The sequence below is a fragment of the Pseudorca crassidens genome, chromosome 19 (assembly GCF_039906515.1).
Source record: "Pseudorca crassidens isolate mPseCra1 chromosome 19, mPseCra1.hap1, whole genome shotgun sequence".
NCBI lineage: Eukaryota > Metazoa > Chordata > Mammalia > Artiodactyla > Delphinidae > Pseudorca > Pseudorca crassidens.
Genome location: NC_090314.1, coordinates 38881602 through 38896075, shown reverse-complemented (window position 1 = coordinate 38896075; position 14474 = coordinate 38881602). Strand labels below are relative to the sequence as shown.

Here is a 14474-nt window from a genome sequence, read left to right as displayed (position 1 = left end):
GCGAAGCTGGCTGCCTGCTCAGCCTCCCACTGTGACGTTAGGAAAACCAAAAGCAGACAAAGAAAGCGAAACCTCATCGGATCTGGATTCTGAAGCTTTGCTCTGACCTGGAGTTCCCCCCCATGACTGTGTGGGGAGCCGCTCTGGCTTTTTTGGCTGCTTAAAAAAAAAAATGTCCAAAGCAGGGAAATTCCCTCCATCCTCTAGGAATCCCAGTCTGGGCCCCAGGAGAAGCCTGAGGCAAAGTCATTTCCTCCTGATGAGCCTTAATTTTCTCCATTCACAAATTGGAGATTTGCTCTCTGGTTGTGTCCCTCCTCTGCGCTTGTTAACACGTGTCCCAGTGAGCGGCCGTCTCCCGCTTCCTTGTGCCTACAGGGCCCTGCTTGGGGTAGGTGCTCCGTTAGTGCTGGCGGAGGTCTGTAGGGGGCGGCAGGGTGAAGGTGCAAGGGGAGGCCTCCCAGCAGGCTCAGGGGATCTGCCCAGGTGGGAACAGGATTTGAACCCCTCTTCAAGACTTTTCCTGCTACAGCCTGCCCTTGCCTTTTGGTCCAGCTCTGGTTGGTTCATCCTATGTCATTCTATTCTGTGCCTCCCTTCCCTTCCCCATCCCCTGCTACATTTCACTGTGTCAGGGTACCAACTGTGACGACCGTTCTCCTGTTCAAACACAGTCAGGCTGGAGGGCTGCAGCTTGGCCCCCCTCCCCGGCCTTTCGCACCTTCACCACACAGTTCAGGGGCTGTGTACGCCCCACTTGTTTTCTGCAGCTGGAGACCACAGGCGGTGTGTTTGCTGATGTGCTCACTTGCTTCGGGGGACTGGAGGAGCCCACTGCAACACATCCTGGCGGGGGTGAGGGGGGCAGCTGTGGGAGTGAGGCCCAGGCAGAAGCATCAATTCTTCCAAAACTGCTGGGGGCGGGGGGGGGGTGGGTAAGGTGGGCAAACGATTTCAGGGCCTCTTCCTCACACTTCGGAGTCTGTTTTTTGTTTTTGTTTTCCTCTGCGTGTTTGTCAGTGGCTTCCCCTTTCTCTGTGCGTACATTCAGAGGACGGCAGCCCCTCCATTCTGCTGTCCCCAGCCCCCAGGAGAAAGGCCGGTTAAGGGGGACAAACTTGGGGCTGAGATCAGACACATCACTTACTCTCTGTGTGTCTTTGGTCATGTTATTAGCTAGTCTACACTTTGGCTTCCTTTCTAGAAATAGGGCAGAGAATCCTAGCTCCTGGGACACCGCAGAGTATGAAATGAGGCAACCAGTGGACTGCTCGGCACCATTCCTGGCACAAGTACATACTCAGAAGTTGATGCCTTCTCTTTCTCTCCCCAAATGTCCAGGCTCTAGCATTTCTTCCCTCAATGTTCCCCCCTCCGCCCAGGAGAGGTGTTCATCTCAGCTCAGTGTCGGGAGGCATGAGGGCAGGCAAGGGGTGTTGACGGTGACTTTCCACTAGCTATTAGGCGCTGTGCTAGATATTTTAGGCATTATTTCACTGATTAGGAAGAAAACACATAGAAAACAATGATGACTCAGGCCTGCCTTGAGCTCTCCTGCCCTCTGTGCGGCAGGCTTCAGAGACTCAGGCCCTGTGCTCTGCCCTTCTCTGGATTTCTCTCTCTCTGAGCCTGGTCATGGCGTGAGACATGGTCCCCTCTTGCCCCTTCCTGGCTGTCCCTGCAGGTCAGCACACAGACCCTTTTTCAAAGAGTTTCACAGACAGGCTTACAAAGGAAGTGACACACGTTTCAGGATCTTACAGGATTCTTGTGGCTGTGATCTGGATCCTGCCCCTGTTTTGAGCTGGTCCTGAGAAGCCCCCTGGATTCTTGGCTGTTGCGTCCATTCCCGGGGCTGGGGGTCTGCAGTCTCTCGCCTTGCCTCCCCTGTGCATCCCCCCACCGCAGATCATTCAGGCCACAACAGGATGGACCTTAGCACCTCCTGAGCCATTTGCGTTTTTTAGGACCTTCAGCCTAGGAGAGGAAGTCCCCTTGGGGAATTTCCTCAAAATGGGATTTGGAAATTCTGCACCTTAGTCATTCCTAACAGAGGAAGCTTTGGGCAGTGACAAGAGCAAGGGACAGGGAATTAGGAGACCTGAGCTCTAGTCCCAGTTCAGCGCCAAACCTAGTTGTGAGATTTTGGCAAACCTCTTGCCTTTTGTGGCCCTCAGTTTCCTCATCTAGGAAATGGAGGTTTGACAGTATTATTTCTGAGGCCATTCTCCGTTAAAAGATACAAAACTAGAGGATCTGTAGTGTCCTGGAGGAGAGCTGGGGATAGGTGTCTTATTGCCCCTAAAATTGGTTAATATCACTCCTCCTGCAGGTAAGGCTGAGGGGTTATCATTATTACCCCTTCTTAACCTCCCGTCTTTCCAAGGCTTGGGACTCACCTTACCACTTGGCTCATGAAGTCCTTCCATGGGCAGTACTGCATTCGTCCACATGCTCGCTGCTCGGCCCTTTCACTTCACTCACTCCTTCACTCCTTCCATTCCTCCACCCATCCACCCGTACCTTCATCTCTACATCTGTGTCATTTAAGATTTTGCTTATAAGTGCAGAAAACAACTCTGGCTAACTTAAGCAGGAGGGTAATGTACTGGGGGTAATGCTGAGTAGCTATTAGAATGGATAGAGCATTGGAGAACCTGACTTGGAAAAAGGGCAGGTGAGAAACTATCTGGGTGTTTGGGCAGCAGCTACTGCTTGACAGTCTCATCAGGCCACCACTATTGAAATAAATGTACTCCAGCCATTTTTCGTATCCACATCTCAATCTATTAAGGATTCAGAGTCCTAGGGAGGGAGGATAACCAGGCAAGCTGGTGTCATCTGCTTGCTTCTTGGCTGGGAGAGGATAGCGCACCTGATTTGCAGTACCACCGAGACTACATACCCTGGGGGAGAAGTAATTCCACAAAAGGATGTCAAGCCTCTCAGCCAACCAGGAAACACATGTTTATTGAGCACCCATCATGTTGCAGAGGCCACACCAGACACTTAGACACAGTACAAATCCACCCATCCCAAGGGTCTCCTCACAAAGGATGTATCTACAGAGCTGAAACAAAGATGAGGACCCAGAGAAAGGAATTCCTGTATAGCCATGCATTGGAGGATCCCAAACAACATTTCTAGGGACAGGGTGACTCATCCTGGATGTGGGCAGATAAGGGGGGTTTTTGTGGACACATATCACAGGAGATTGCTTACATAGATGCACAACAGGATGTGGCCAGGATTAGGCACCAGAAACCCTAGGTCTGCCTCTGGTCTCTGTTCCTCTCTAGCAATGGGCAAGTCGTACTTCATTTTTTTCTTTTTTTTTGCGAACCGCGGGCCTCTCACTGCTGTGGCCTCTCCCGTTGCGGAGCGCAGGCTCAGCGGCCATGGCTCACGGGCCCAGCCGCTCCACGGCATGTGGGATCTTCCCGGACCGGGGCACGAACCCGTGTCCCCTGCATCGGCAGACGGACTCTCAACCACTGTGCCACCAGGGAAGCCCCGTACTTCATTTTTAAAATCTATAAAACAGGGAAAATGAATATAAGAATCCCTGCCCTGTGTAACTCAGAGAACTGCTGTGGAGGTGGAATGAGTTAGTGGATGTGAAGGTACTTTACAAGTACAAGGATGGAGAACTGTTTTCGCCATGCTTACTTCTGTTTCCAGAGTGGCTGATGAGAACACCCATGGCTCATGTGTTACTCTCACTTCTTTCCTGCCCTCAATGCCCACTGCCCAGCAGTAACCATGGAGAGGGTCTGTTGAGATTTTTTGTTCTTCAGACTGGTGGATAAATGTCCAGGGTAATCACTGCTACCCACCTCAGAGCTGTGGATGGTCAGGAATCTGTGGGCTCCAAGTAGGCTGGAAACAGCAGCTGGGTGAGTGTGTATGTGTGGGATCAGGTCCTGGTTTCTGGGTGAGGCATGGCAACTCTCAGGGCCTGTTTTCTCATCTGTGAAATGGGTGGTTTGCTTGCAGGGAGCAGCCTGTTGGTGGTGCTGGCTCATCTTTGTCACTTGTCCTAGGACGAATGTCTGGCTAGGCACAGGCCTGCCTGTCTGCCCCCATCTTGTCTCTGCCAGCTAAAGGTCTTTCCTCATATAGAAAGCACTCCCTGTGCGGCCTTTCATTGTTGGTGGGCTACACGTTGCTGCAACCTCTATGGAGGGCAGTTTGGCAAAATCCATTTGAATTTTTAAAGCATATATTGTATTTAATAAGCACTAGCAATTCTACCTCTAGGAATTTATCTTACATACATATGCACACAGGCACGACCTAATATATCCAAGATATTCATGGTTTGTAATAATGAAGGCTGGAGACTGTCTCTCAGTAAGGGACTGATTAACTAATTTGGCACTTCCATGCAATGGAATATCAGGCAGCTACTAAAAAGAATGATGTAGCTCCCTACGTGCAGATATGGAATGATCTCTAAGAAACAAGAAGTAAGAAACAGAATAGGGACTTCCCTGGTGGTCCAGTGGCTAAGACTCTGTGCTCCCAATGCAGGGGGCCCGGGTTCAATTCCTGGTCAGGGAACTAGATTCCACATGCTGCAACTAAGACTTCGCATGCCACAACTAAAAGATCCTGCACGCCACAATGAAGGTCTCACGTGCTGCAACTAAGACCCGGCGCAGCCAAGTAAATAAATATTTAAAAAAAAAAAAAATGAGAGAAACAGAATAGTCTATGTAGTGTGCTACATGTGTGAAAAAAAGAAAAAAAGGACTCACATGTATAGATTCTCTTTTGGAGGCTTGTAAGAAACTGGTAACAATTACCTTCCCTTCCTATTAGGAAGGGGAACAGGAGGGAGGCCTGGGAACAGGGAGGGATAGGAGGGATACTATTTCTTTAAAGCTTTTAGACATTTAAAATGTCAGTTTACTTAGGACAAAAAATATATTTTGAAAAATTGATATATATCATTCTAACCAATATAACTATTCAAAATTAGTATATATTTTCAGTTTCTGGTTAAAATATATATATATATATATATATATATATATATATATATATATATATTTTACATGAATCCTTCACCCAGATCCCATTTAGCTTGCTTGATTTTTTTCTTTTTTGAAAATTTTTATTTTATATTGGAATATAGCTGTTTAACAATATTGTGTTAGTTTCAGGTGTACAGCAAAGTGATTCAGTTATACATACACATGTATCTATTCTTTTTCAAATTCTTTTCCTATTTAGGTTATTACAGAATATTGAGCTGAGTTCCCTGTGCTATCAGTAGGTCCTTGTTGATTTTCTATTTTAAATATAGTAGTGTGTATATGTCTGTCCCAAAGTCCCAATTTATCCCTCCTCCCCCAGAGGGATATTATTTTGCATCTTCAGAATTTGTATCATGTGCATGTTTGGTTTATTTATAAAGAGTCACCTGCAGGATGTGCCCAGGTGTCCAGGAGGAATTCCCTTGGCGTTTCTTAGTCTCAGAACCTCTTTTATCCCTGAGTCCAGTGAGAGACCCAGGTCTTCTCAGTGGGGTTCTCTTAGGCGGGACGACTCACCGAGTGGCTCATCCTTGCTGCCGCCTCTCACCCCACCCCTCATCCCATCAGGTGACTGGCCTTTTAGAATCACACTTTGACACCAAAAACACGGCCTTATGTGCCTTCCCCTAAAAGACTGATGGTTGGACCCAGGGAAGGAGGGGCAGATCACTATCTATCTCCTCCGACAGAGGGTGTTGAAGTGGAAACATCACAGGCTTCAGAGTTGCACAAGCTTTGGTTCAAATTTCGGCTTCTGCTGCTGAAGCTGCAAAAACTCAAGAAACTGCCATGATCTTGCTAGATGGTTTGCTTATCTGTAAAATGGGCCAACTACTGGGTTGGCCAAAATGTTCGTTCGGGTTTTTCCGTAAGATGTTATGGAAAAATTCGAACAAACTTTTTGGCCAACCCAATACTACTGAGCCCTGGGACTGGAAAGACGAGAGGAGGTCATTGTGTACAATGTCTGGCACACAGCAGGCACTCAGTGAATGGTCACAGCTGTGCACATTGTCGGGAAGTCAGGGCCTCCTGCTGGGGCCCTTTTTCATGAGGCGGGGAAGAAACAGTCTTGGTTGGAAATGAGGGCCTCCTGGGCTTGGTCCCTTTCCCAGTAGAGGTGAAAGAGGCATGGTGCCTGCCCACCAGGGTTACACGCTGATTAGATGGTCTGGGAGAGCCTCGAGTTTGCAGCTTCCTCTCTGTAGCTCTGAGGTCTAGAGACGGTATGGTCGGCCCCAAGGTGACTGTTTGCAGGATGGGACTTGCCCTGGTGTTCACAGTGGTGACTCTCTGGCCAGGGGAGAGGCTGACTCAGGAAGTTCTGGAAGGTGCTCCGTGAAGATGGGTGGTCGGGACTGTAGGGGAGCAGCCTCCCCCAGCGTCAGGGGTTCTTATCTCCTGGCTCCACAGATGACCCTGCAGCATACTGGCCTTTCCTGCCGCGTGGGAATTGTTCTGAAAATGGGGTTCTCCTCCCAGCTGCAGAAACATAGCTCCTACCAGGATGGGCAGTGGTGGAGAGCACGGCGTTTAGAGTAAGGCAGACCTGGGTTTGAGTTCTTGCCTGGCTGTTGGTTCACTCAGTGGCTGTATTCTTTAACTTTGCTGAGCCTCGGTTTCCTTGTCTGTGAAATGGGGATAATAACATTGCCTACTTTTCACTGTGAGGATTCAAAGAAATGTATGAGGCAGTACAAAAATGTTGTTTTAGTAGAGCTGGTTAAAGTTGAGCTGACTGATCTAAAGTGAGGGCAAAAATCTTAGGGGGGGAGTTACTCTTGGGCTTAGGGGAAAAAGTACATAATGGACATGTTCGATAATAAAGGGGGAGACCCCCTACCTTATCCCACCCCTACCTATATTGCCTAGAGAGGGCTAATTGTTCTGCAAAAGAAAGAACTAGGATTGGGAGTCTTTAATGGTCAGTGTGAGAGTTGGTGTGGGGTTGTGAGGGAGAAGAGGGCAGATGGGCAGGGGTCCCAGGTGTTGGTAAGAAAGTCAGGCCAGGGAGAGGTTAATTCCTTCTGGCAGGGAATGGCCAGTGGATTTCTAAGGCAGGGATTTTTATGGTTAATATCCAATTTCAAGTTCTCACCCGAATCATTCTGTGCTACATTCAGAACCTATCTTATGCCCAAATTTCCAGTAAACATCTGTTAACACCCAGTAACTCACACCAGGGTTGTTTTGGGGGAATGGGGGCCCTGACCCATGGTGGGTGAAGCAGCATGTGAAGAAAGAGAGAATTCAGTAGAAGCTGGGAATTGGAGGAGACGTGCCAGGATCCAGCACCAGCCTTTAGTTCTCCTGGGGGATGTGGATGGGCTGAGACTCCTGACTGCCCGCAGTCTCTGAGATGCAGGATGGAACGAGTTTGGGGATATTTTGGTGAGGCTCCGGATGACCCCAGAGCAGAGGCTGCCAAGTGGGTGGCTTAAAAAGGAGGGAGGATGTGCTGAGACTCAGGTCAATGAGAACATGGTGGGGCAGAGGCAGCAAGTGAGGGACCAGGGGCCCTGGCCACACCCAGTGAGCAGACCATGAGTCCCCCGGCTGCAGCAGTGTGGCAGCTGGGAGGGTTCAGAGCAAGGTGAGAGGAGCCACACCTCAAAGCGGCATTAACGAGAGCCAGCAGGATGAGAGCCATGTCCCTCACCCCCAGCCAGGGCCTCGAGGCTGCTTAAGTGCCCCGTGCATCCTGAGGCCATCTGGGAGAGGGTTTCCCATCTTCTTCCATCATTGGTGGGAATGGATCTTCCAGTGTGAGACCAGTTACTGAAAATAAAGAGAACAACCCTTTTGGGGGTATATCTAAGTGGTGTACATTTTTGACACTGCCACATGATGCATGGTTAAGAATCACCCCCGCTGTCACAGTTGCACACAACCCTTCAGCCACAAAACCACCCTCCCATGTCACAGACACGTAGGCTGCTCTCCTTCCTCAGCGCTGCAGGTGCTCAGACCACCGGCATTTCTCTCTCCAAAGCCCTGCTGTTCCTGCTGAAAGCACGAGGGTTTTATGTCATGTGGCTGTCCTTTGACATGTAGCTTCAGTCCTCTTTCAGAGGCTTAATTCCCTAAACTCCCCGCTCCTGCCACCCCCGGGACCAGGCAGGAAATGCTCAGAAAGTAGGATGTGGAACTGTTTTGTTAAAAAATAGAAAGAAAGAAAAGAAATGAAAACAGCAGCTGAGTCACAGGGAGGTGGGGCTGGACCCAGGCCACCGGGATGTCAGGTGGGCTGGATCGTCTCTTCACTGTTGTGTTGAGCTTGTCCTTCCCCCACCCCCACCCCGCTTCTGTTAAATGGGGGATAATTTTAGACAATTCTTTCCTCAAGGCTTTTGGCAAGATGAGATGACGTAAAGAATTGAACAGGGCTTAGCACACGTGTTGTAAGCACTCACTGCAAAATAGCTGTCATTATCTTGTCTGTTCTCTCCCACCCTCCGTACTTTTGGTCTCTCTCTCTCTCTCTCTCTTTTCTTTCTCTCTTGCCTCCACTTTCTCCATCAGTGAAAAGGTGAATGGTACCACCATTAAAAATCTCTACTGTGAGGAAAGGAGAACTTTCCTGTTGGGAGTGAGGGGCTGGCTAGTGGAAACAGGGGTCGTCTTGATCCCATGTTCTGAGCAGCCAAGCCAAAGCAGGGTGGACTTACTCCCTCTCTCACCTCCAGATCCTTGAAAACCAGTTCCACCACTTACAAGCTGTCTGACTCTGGGCAAAGGCTTGAACTTTCCTGAGCCTGTTTCCTTACTGGTAATATGGGGATGACCCTGTACACTGCACACTGCGGCTGGGATAGTTAATCAGCAAACTCTATGTCACAGGCCCAGCCAGATGCACATGGCAAATGCTCAGGATATGTAGCTACTTACGCTAAGATGATGAAGCTCTACTGGCCAGGCCAACAACCTAGGAGTCATCCTTGACTTTTCTTTCTCTCACACCTTTGAGGTTGGGCTCCCCTGGAAGCAGACCACGAGATAAGAATTTGAGTGCAAGTACTTCACTGGGAGGTGATCCCGAGAATTTCCAGTAGGGAAACAGAGAAATGAAGCATAAAAAAGAAGGATGGCCCTGTAGGGTTCTTTACTGAGCAGATTACCATTGTAATGGGGCACCTTGGACTCAGTTCCTCTGGGGACCTCTGGGCACTCTGAGTATTCCCCCAGGGGCGAGAAGCTGAGTGATTTGCTCACCACTGCGTGTCTATCATTGATCGAGGGCTACTTCAGGGTGAATTCCCCAGCATTCCCATCTTGCTGGGGGTGGGCTCTGGGGCAGAGTTGCAGGTGCTTGTGGTAGAGGGACTGCCCGCTGTTGTGTGGCCTGGATTAAAAGGATGAGCCGGACCGAAAAGATTCCTCTGTTGGGGCCTTGGAAATGGAGAAACAGACTGGGCAGTGGAGGCATAAGAACTTCCTCAGCTAGTACCCCTGGACTCTGAGCTGGGAGGGTAGATTCTATGACGATGGCCCGTAGAGACCACGGGGGCGGCGGGTCAGGCACTGACTGGTCCCATCTGGGAACCTTGGAGTCAGACAGACATAGATGTGAATTTTGGCTTGGTCACTGACTAGCTGTGTGAGTTGGAGCAAGTTGCTTAACTCTCTGAATTCTCCACAGTTTTCTCACATGTCCTACAGCTAATCCCTGCCCTGAAGGGTAGATATTAGGATTAAGTGACATGTGTAAAGTGCCTGAGATAAAAAGATGGCCACTGAGTGTCATTTTCCTTTTCATTTCCTACTGCCCCGCCTCTTGCTTCTTGAAGCTGGGCTGTGACAGGGTAGCAGGGTCGGAAATGGGTTTGGAAACAGATGCTTCTTAGGAAGTGACGGGGAGAACTCCAGCTAGCAAAGCGGAAGAGGAGGCACTTTCATGACGCAGAATTTCCATTTCAGGCTCCCAGGCAGGATTGGGAGGACGGTCCCCTGCCGTTGTGAGAGGTAAGCACAAGACTAAGCAAGGCCAGGGCTGCTTAGGCAGAGGGGGATTTCTGGAGCTTGGCTGGAGAGGAATGGGCCCTCCCCGTCCCCCCTCTCCCCCGGGGCCGGGGTGGGGGGGAAGGTGGGGCGGTGGTGCTGACAGGGACTCTGTTCTGTAGGAAAGCAGGTGGGAAGGCACCCTGCCAGTCCTGCGGCCAGGAGCCACAGGCTGCTCTTTGAGCCCAGGGGGGAGGCAGCCAGAGGTCCCACTGTGGTTCAGCCTCGGGATGAAGGGTCAAGGGAGTCTGTGGTCACACCAAAGTGGCAGGGAGGCCACAGTGGGAACACCCTCAGCGGACTCCTTCCTTGTGGGTCTCCATGCCAGAGACACAGGGTAACAAAAGTTAATGAAAATTATGCAAGTAAAACACAAACATAGAAGAGATTCAGATCATCAAAACAGATTCAAATAATGCAGAAGTACCTAGAGTTGTAGCTGGACTCTAAGACCACGGACTCGGGTTTATAGGAAAGAAAACTTTACCACTATAACCTAGTCTGATGTGTATTTTTAGCCTGCCTTTTTGCTGGCCTGGTGGGACACTTTAACCTCAGCCTTTCTGGGGTGTTCCAGGCATTGGGGGGCCCATATGATGATCTGTCCCCACTAGTTACTGCTGAGTCATCCTCCCTGGGGTTAGTGGGGGTCTGGTAGTGTTCCGATAGTTTGGGGTCACACTTGAGGACACGGAGACCTGCCCCAGGGCTGCTGTGGCCCATCTGCCTGGATGTTCTCCACAGCCCTTCTTCTTTGGGTCTCCCTGTGTCGACTTCAAGATAAACACACAGTATCAAGTGTTGTGAGTTTGGGCTTCCATGGTGGTGCAGTGGTTAAGAATCCGCCTGCCAATGCAGGGGACACGGGTTCAAGCCCTGGTCCGGGAAGATCCCACATGCCACAGAGCAGCTAAGCCTGTGCGCCACAACTACTGAGCCTGTGCTCTAGTGCCCGCGAGCCACAACTACTGAGCCCGTGTGCCACAACTACTGAAGCCTGCGTGCCTACAGCCCATGCTCTGCAACAAGAGAAGCTACCACAATGAGAAGCCCAAGGACGGCAATGAAGAGCAGCCCCCGCTTGCTGCAACTAGAGAAAGCCCGCACACAGCAGTGAAGACCTAATGCAGCAAAAATAAAAATAAATAAATCTTAAAAAAAAATTAAAAAAATAATAAAATAACTTAAAAAAAAGACCCAATGCAGCCAAAAATACATAAAATAAATTAAAAAAAGAGTTGTGAGTTCAAGTTTCATTCCGGGACTTACTGAGGACTATAGCCTGGGAGACAACCTCTCAGCCGCTCTGAGAAAACTGCTCTGAAGAGGTGGGGGAGAAACTGGTACATGTATGATTTCTGGCTAGAGAATACATACGGTCAAGGAGACATCTTTGTAAAAGATTACTGCTAGTCACAAAGAAAAGGTATCTCAAGTTAATGATTCTAGTGCTTTTCTGTGTATGGGAAGATGTGAGAATCTGGGTTCATTAAAATTCTTCCTGAGATAAATATCTAGCTAACAAAGGGGCCTGCTTGTCCGAAGCACAGAGTGCGTCATCCTGTTGTCTTAATTTCCTCTCAGAGTGTGCTGTCAGCCAGCGACTGCTGTGGGTTATGACCTAATCCTTGTAGAACTGGGTGGTGAGCAGTGCTCTTTGTTTATCTTTGTTTACACCTGCTTCCTGGCAGTGACGCTGGAATGCCCAGGCTGCACCTGCCTCCCTCCAGCCCAAACCAAGACTCTCTTTTTTTTCGGCCACTCTGCGTGTCTTGCAGCATCTTAGTTCCCTGACCAGGGATTGAACCCGGGTCGCTGGCAGTGAAAGCCTGGAATCCTAACCACTGGACCGGCAGGGAAGTCCCTGTTTTTGTTTTTTTTTTTTAAAGAGCGTTTCATTATCTTTTTCTTTAACTTGAAATATCGTTGATTTACAACGTTGTGTTAATTTCTGCTGTACAGCAAAGTGACTCAGTTATACACATATACACATTCTTTTTAATATTGTTTTCCATTATGGTTTATCCCAGGAGATTGGATATAGTTCCCTGTGCTATACAGTCGGACCTTGTTGTTTATCCATTCTATTATTTTTGACTGCTCCGCGCGGCATGTGGGATCTTAGTTCCCCGACCAGGGACCAAACCTGCGTGCCCCTGCAGTGGAAGCGTGGGGTCCTAACCACTGCACAACCAGGGAAATCCCTGTTTATCCATTCTAAATGTAATAGTTTGCATCTGCTAACCCCAAACTCCCATCAGGACTCTCTTTTCATCCTGGAAGAAATCCATACTCTAATAATTCTGGTGAAGACATTAAGGAAATATGCTTTGAATCTTGTTATTTATTTATTTATTTTTTTGCGGTACGCGGGCCTCTCCCGTTGCGGAGCACAGGCTCCGGACGCGCAGGCTCAGCGACCATGGCTCACGGGCCCAGCCACTCCGCGGCATGTGGGATCTTCCCGGACCGGGACACGAACCCGTGTCCCCTGCATCGGCAGGCGGACTCTCAACCACTGCGCCACCAGGGAAGCCCTGAATCTTGTTTTATTCTTTGTGCAGGGGGCTTAAGCTTTTAGAACACACAAGCCAAAGAGACCTTCAGTTTTGCTCTCTGCCCTGCCTTCTCTCTCCCCTGAGAGGGATGCAGGAGCTGCATGGTGCAGACTCTCTGCTTGAATGAGGGAAGGGAAGAGGGGATAACAATAGGAAAATACCCCCAAATATCCTATCAGGATAAATAAAATGTGGAAGCCTCCCTTCCAATAGGGCTTCCTTCCCCACTGTTAACTCCTATGAGCGGTGTGTCCTGCATTTGCATGTGTGTAGATCTGGTAACCTGGGTTAGTCCCTAAGAGGGTCATGCCTCTCTATAGCCAGGGGCATTTCTCCATCCCCTTTCCCATTTAAAAATGCCATATAAAGTACAGTGTAGAATATACTACAGGGAGTAGTAGAATATGGCCGGACAGTCACGTGTGGTTACATCATGCCCTCTGCACAATCCCAGCTGTTTTTATCTTGATAGATGTGCAGCTCCCAAGGGAGCAGAGTACAAAACTGCTGTCTCTGCTTTACCACTCCCCCAACTCCTTATTAAAAAGATTATTGAGGTGTAACTTGCCTAGAGCAAAGTGCATAAATCTTACAGCTTGATGAATTTTGGCACATGGATATATCAATACTTGTGTAGCCATCACCCAGCCTCATTTTCAGCATCCCAGAAGTTTCTCTCATGTTCTCTCTCTCTCTCTTTTTTTTTTTGGCCATGCCACAGGGCTTGTGGGATCTTAGTTCCCTGAACTGGGCCCCAGGCAGTAGAAGTGCAGAGTCCTAACCACTGGACTACCAGGGAATTCCCTCCCTCACGTTCTCTTGTAGGGAATATCCATCCCACAAAGGTAACCACTATTTGATGTCTATGACTGTTTTGACTGTCCTTGAATTTCATGTAAATGGACACCTAGTATTTACTCTTATGGGTCTGACTCTTTTACTCCAAATCACATCTGTGAAATCCATTCATATTGCATTTATCAGTGGTTTGCTGTGTAGTATCCCGTTGTATGGATGCACCACAGTTACTAGGGCTGGACACAAGGTTCTCTGAATTCAGGTTTCCCTCCAACCTCTGGTCTGAAGGGAGGATTTCATGACACACTGCTCTCTGGTTGTTTGTCTTGAGCTCTCACTCTCTACTCCTCTGCCACTCCTCTTGGGGTGGAAGGGGCAGGGTTTCCAGGTTCTCCGCCTGTCTCTACATCATGCCTTCCTCCTTCTGAGGAGGCACTGGTCCTGCCTTCTTTCTTGGGCAGGGAGAGAAACTGGTTTACCAAGGAGGAGATCCAGCAAGGTGATACCTGCTGCTGAGCTGGTGTGGGACTCCTGACTGGGGAGGGAGATTGGGGAGGGAGAAAACAGGCCAAAGGAGCGGAAGGAAATCTTGGCAGTGGAGTGGGGGGTCCTGGACTTACACAGGGCTGTGGCATTGGGGTTGCACCAAGTTTAATCAGCTCTCCCAGCGACTGGGGACCTCGAGCTGGAGTCTTTTTGCGTACAAGGATGCCCAAGGACAGGGGTCACCTTGGTTCCTAGCCTGTCAAAGCAGGGCAAGGAGGATGACTCAGAAAGGACTTGGAAAAGGCTGGCAGGACTGAGCTGGGGAAGCGGGCTACGGCTGCTGGATGGGAGAACAGGTCTTCACTTGAGAGATCCCTGTCCCCAGGAGGCCCTAGCCAAAGGCTAGGATGGCCTTCTGGGGGCATTAGAGAGCTTCTGAACAGACGACCATTTCTGGACCCCAGTGAGCTGGTTACATTTTAATTTATTACGATGTGTCAAAGCTCCAGCAGCTCCAGAGGGGAGCTGGCTGAGTGTCAACACTGGGTGTATCCACTGCGCATGCTGGTCTCCTTCTCACCCCTGTGCTCCA

General features: G+C 49.4%; 1 protein-coding gene across 1 annotated transcript in view; it reads left to right on the top strand.

Annotated features, from left to right (window-relative positions):
* Window positions 1–14474, top strand: part of LOC137213021 (C-C motif chemokine 4) — a 172483-nt gene that overhangs the window by 31068 nt on the left and 126941 nt on the right. Inside the window, exons 7-8 of the mRNA XM_067717323.1 lie at window positions 9960–10004; window positions 13320–13443. The gene's annotated coding sequence lies outside the window, so the exon portion shown is untranslated. The remainder of the gene's footprint in view (window positions 1–9959; window positions 10005–13319; window positions 13444–14474) is intronic.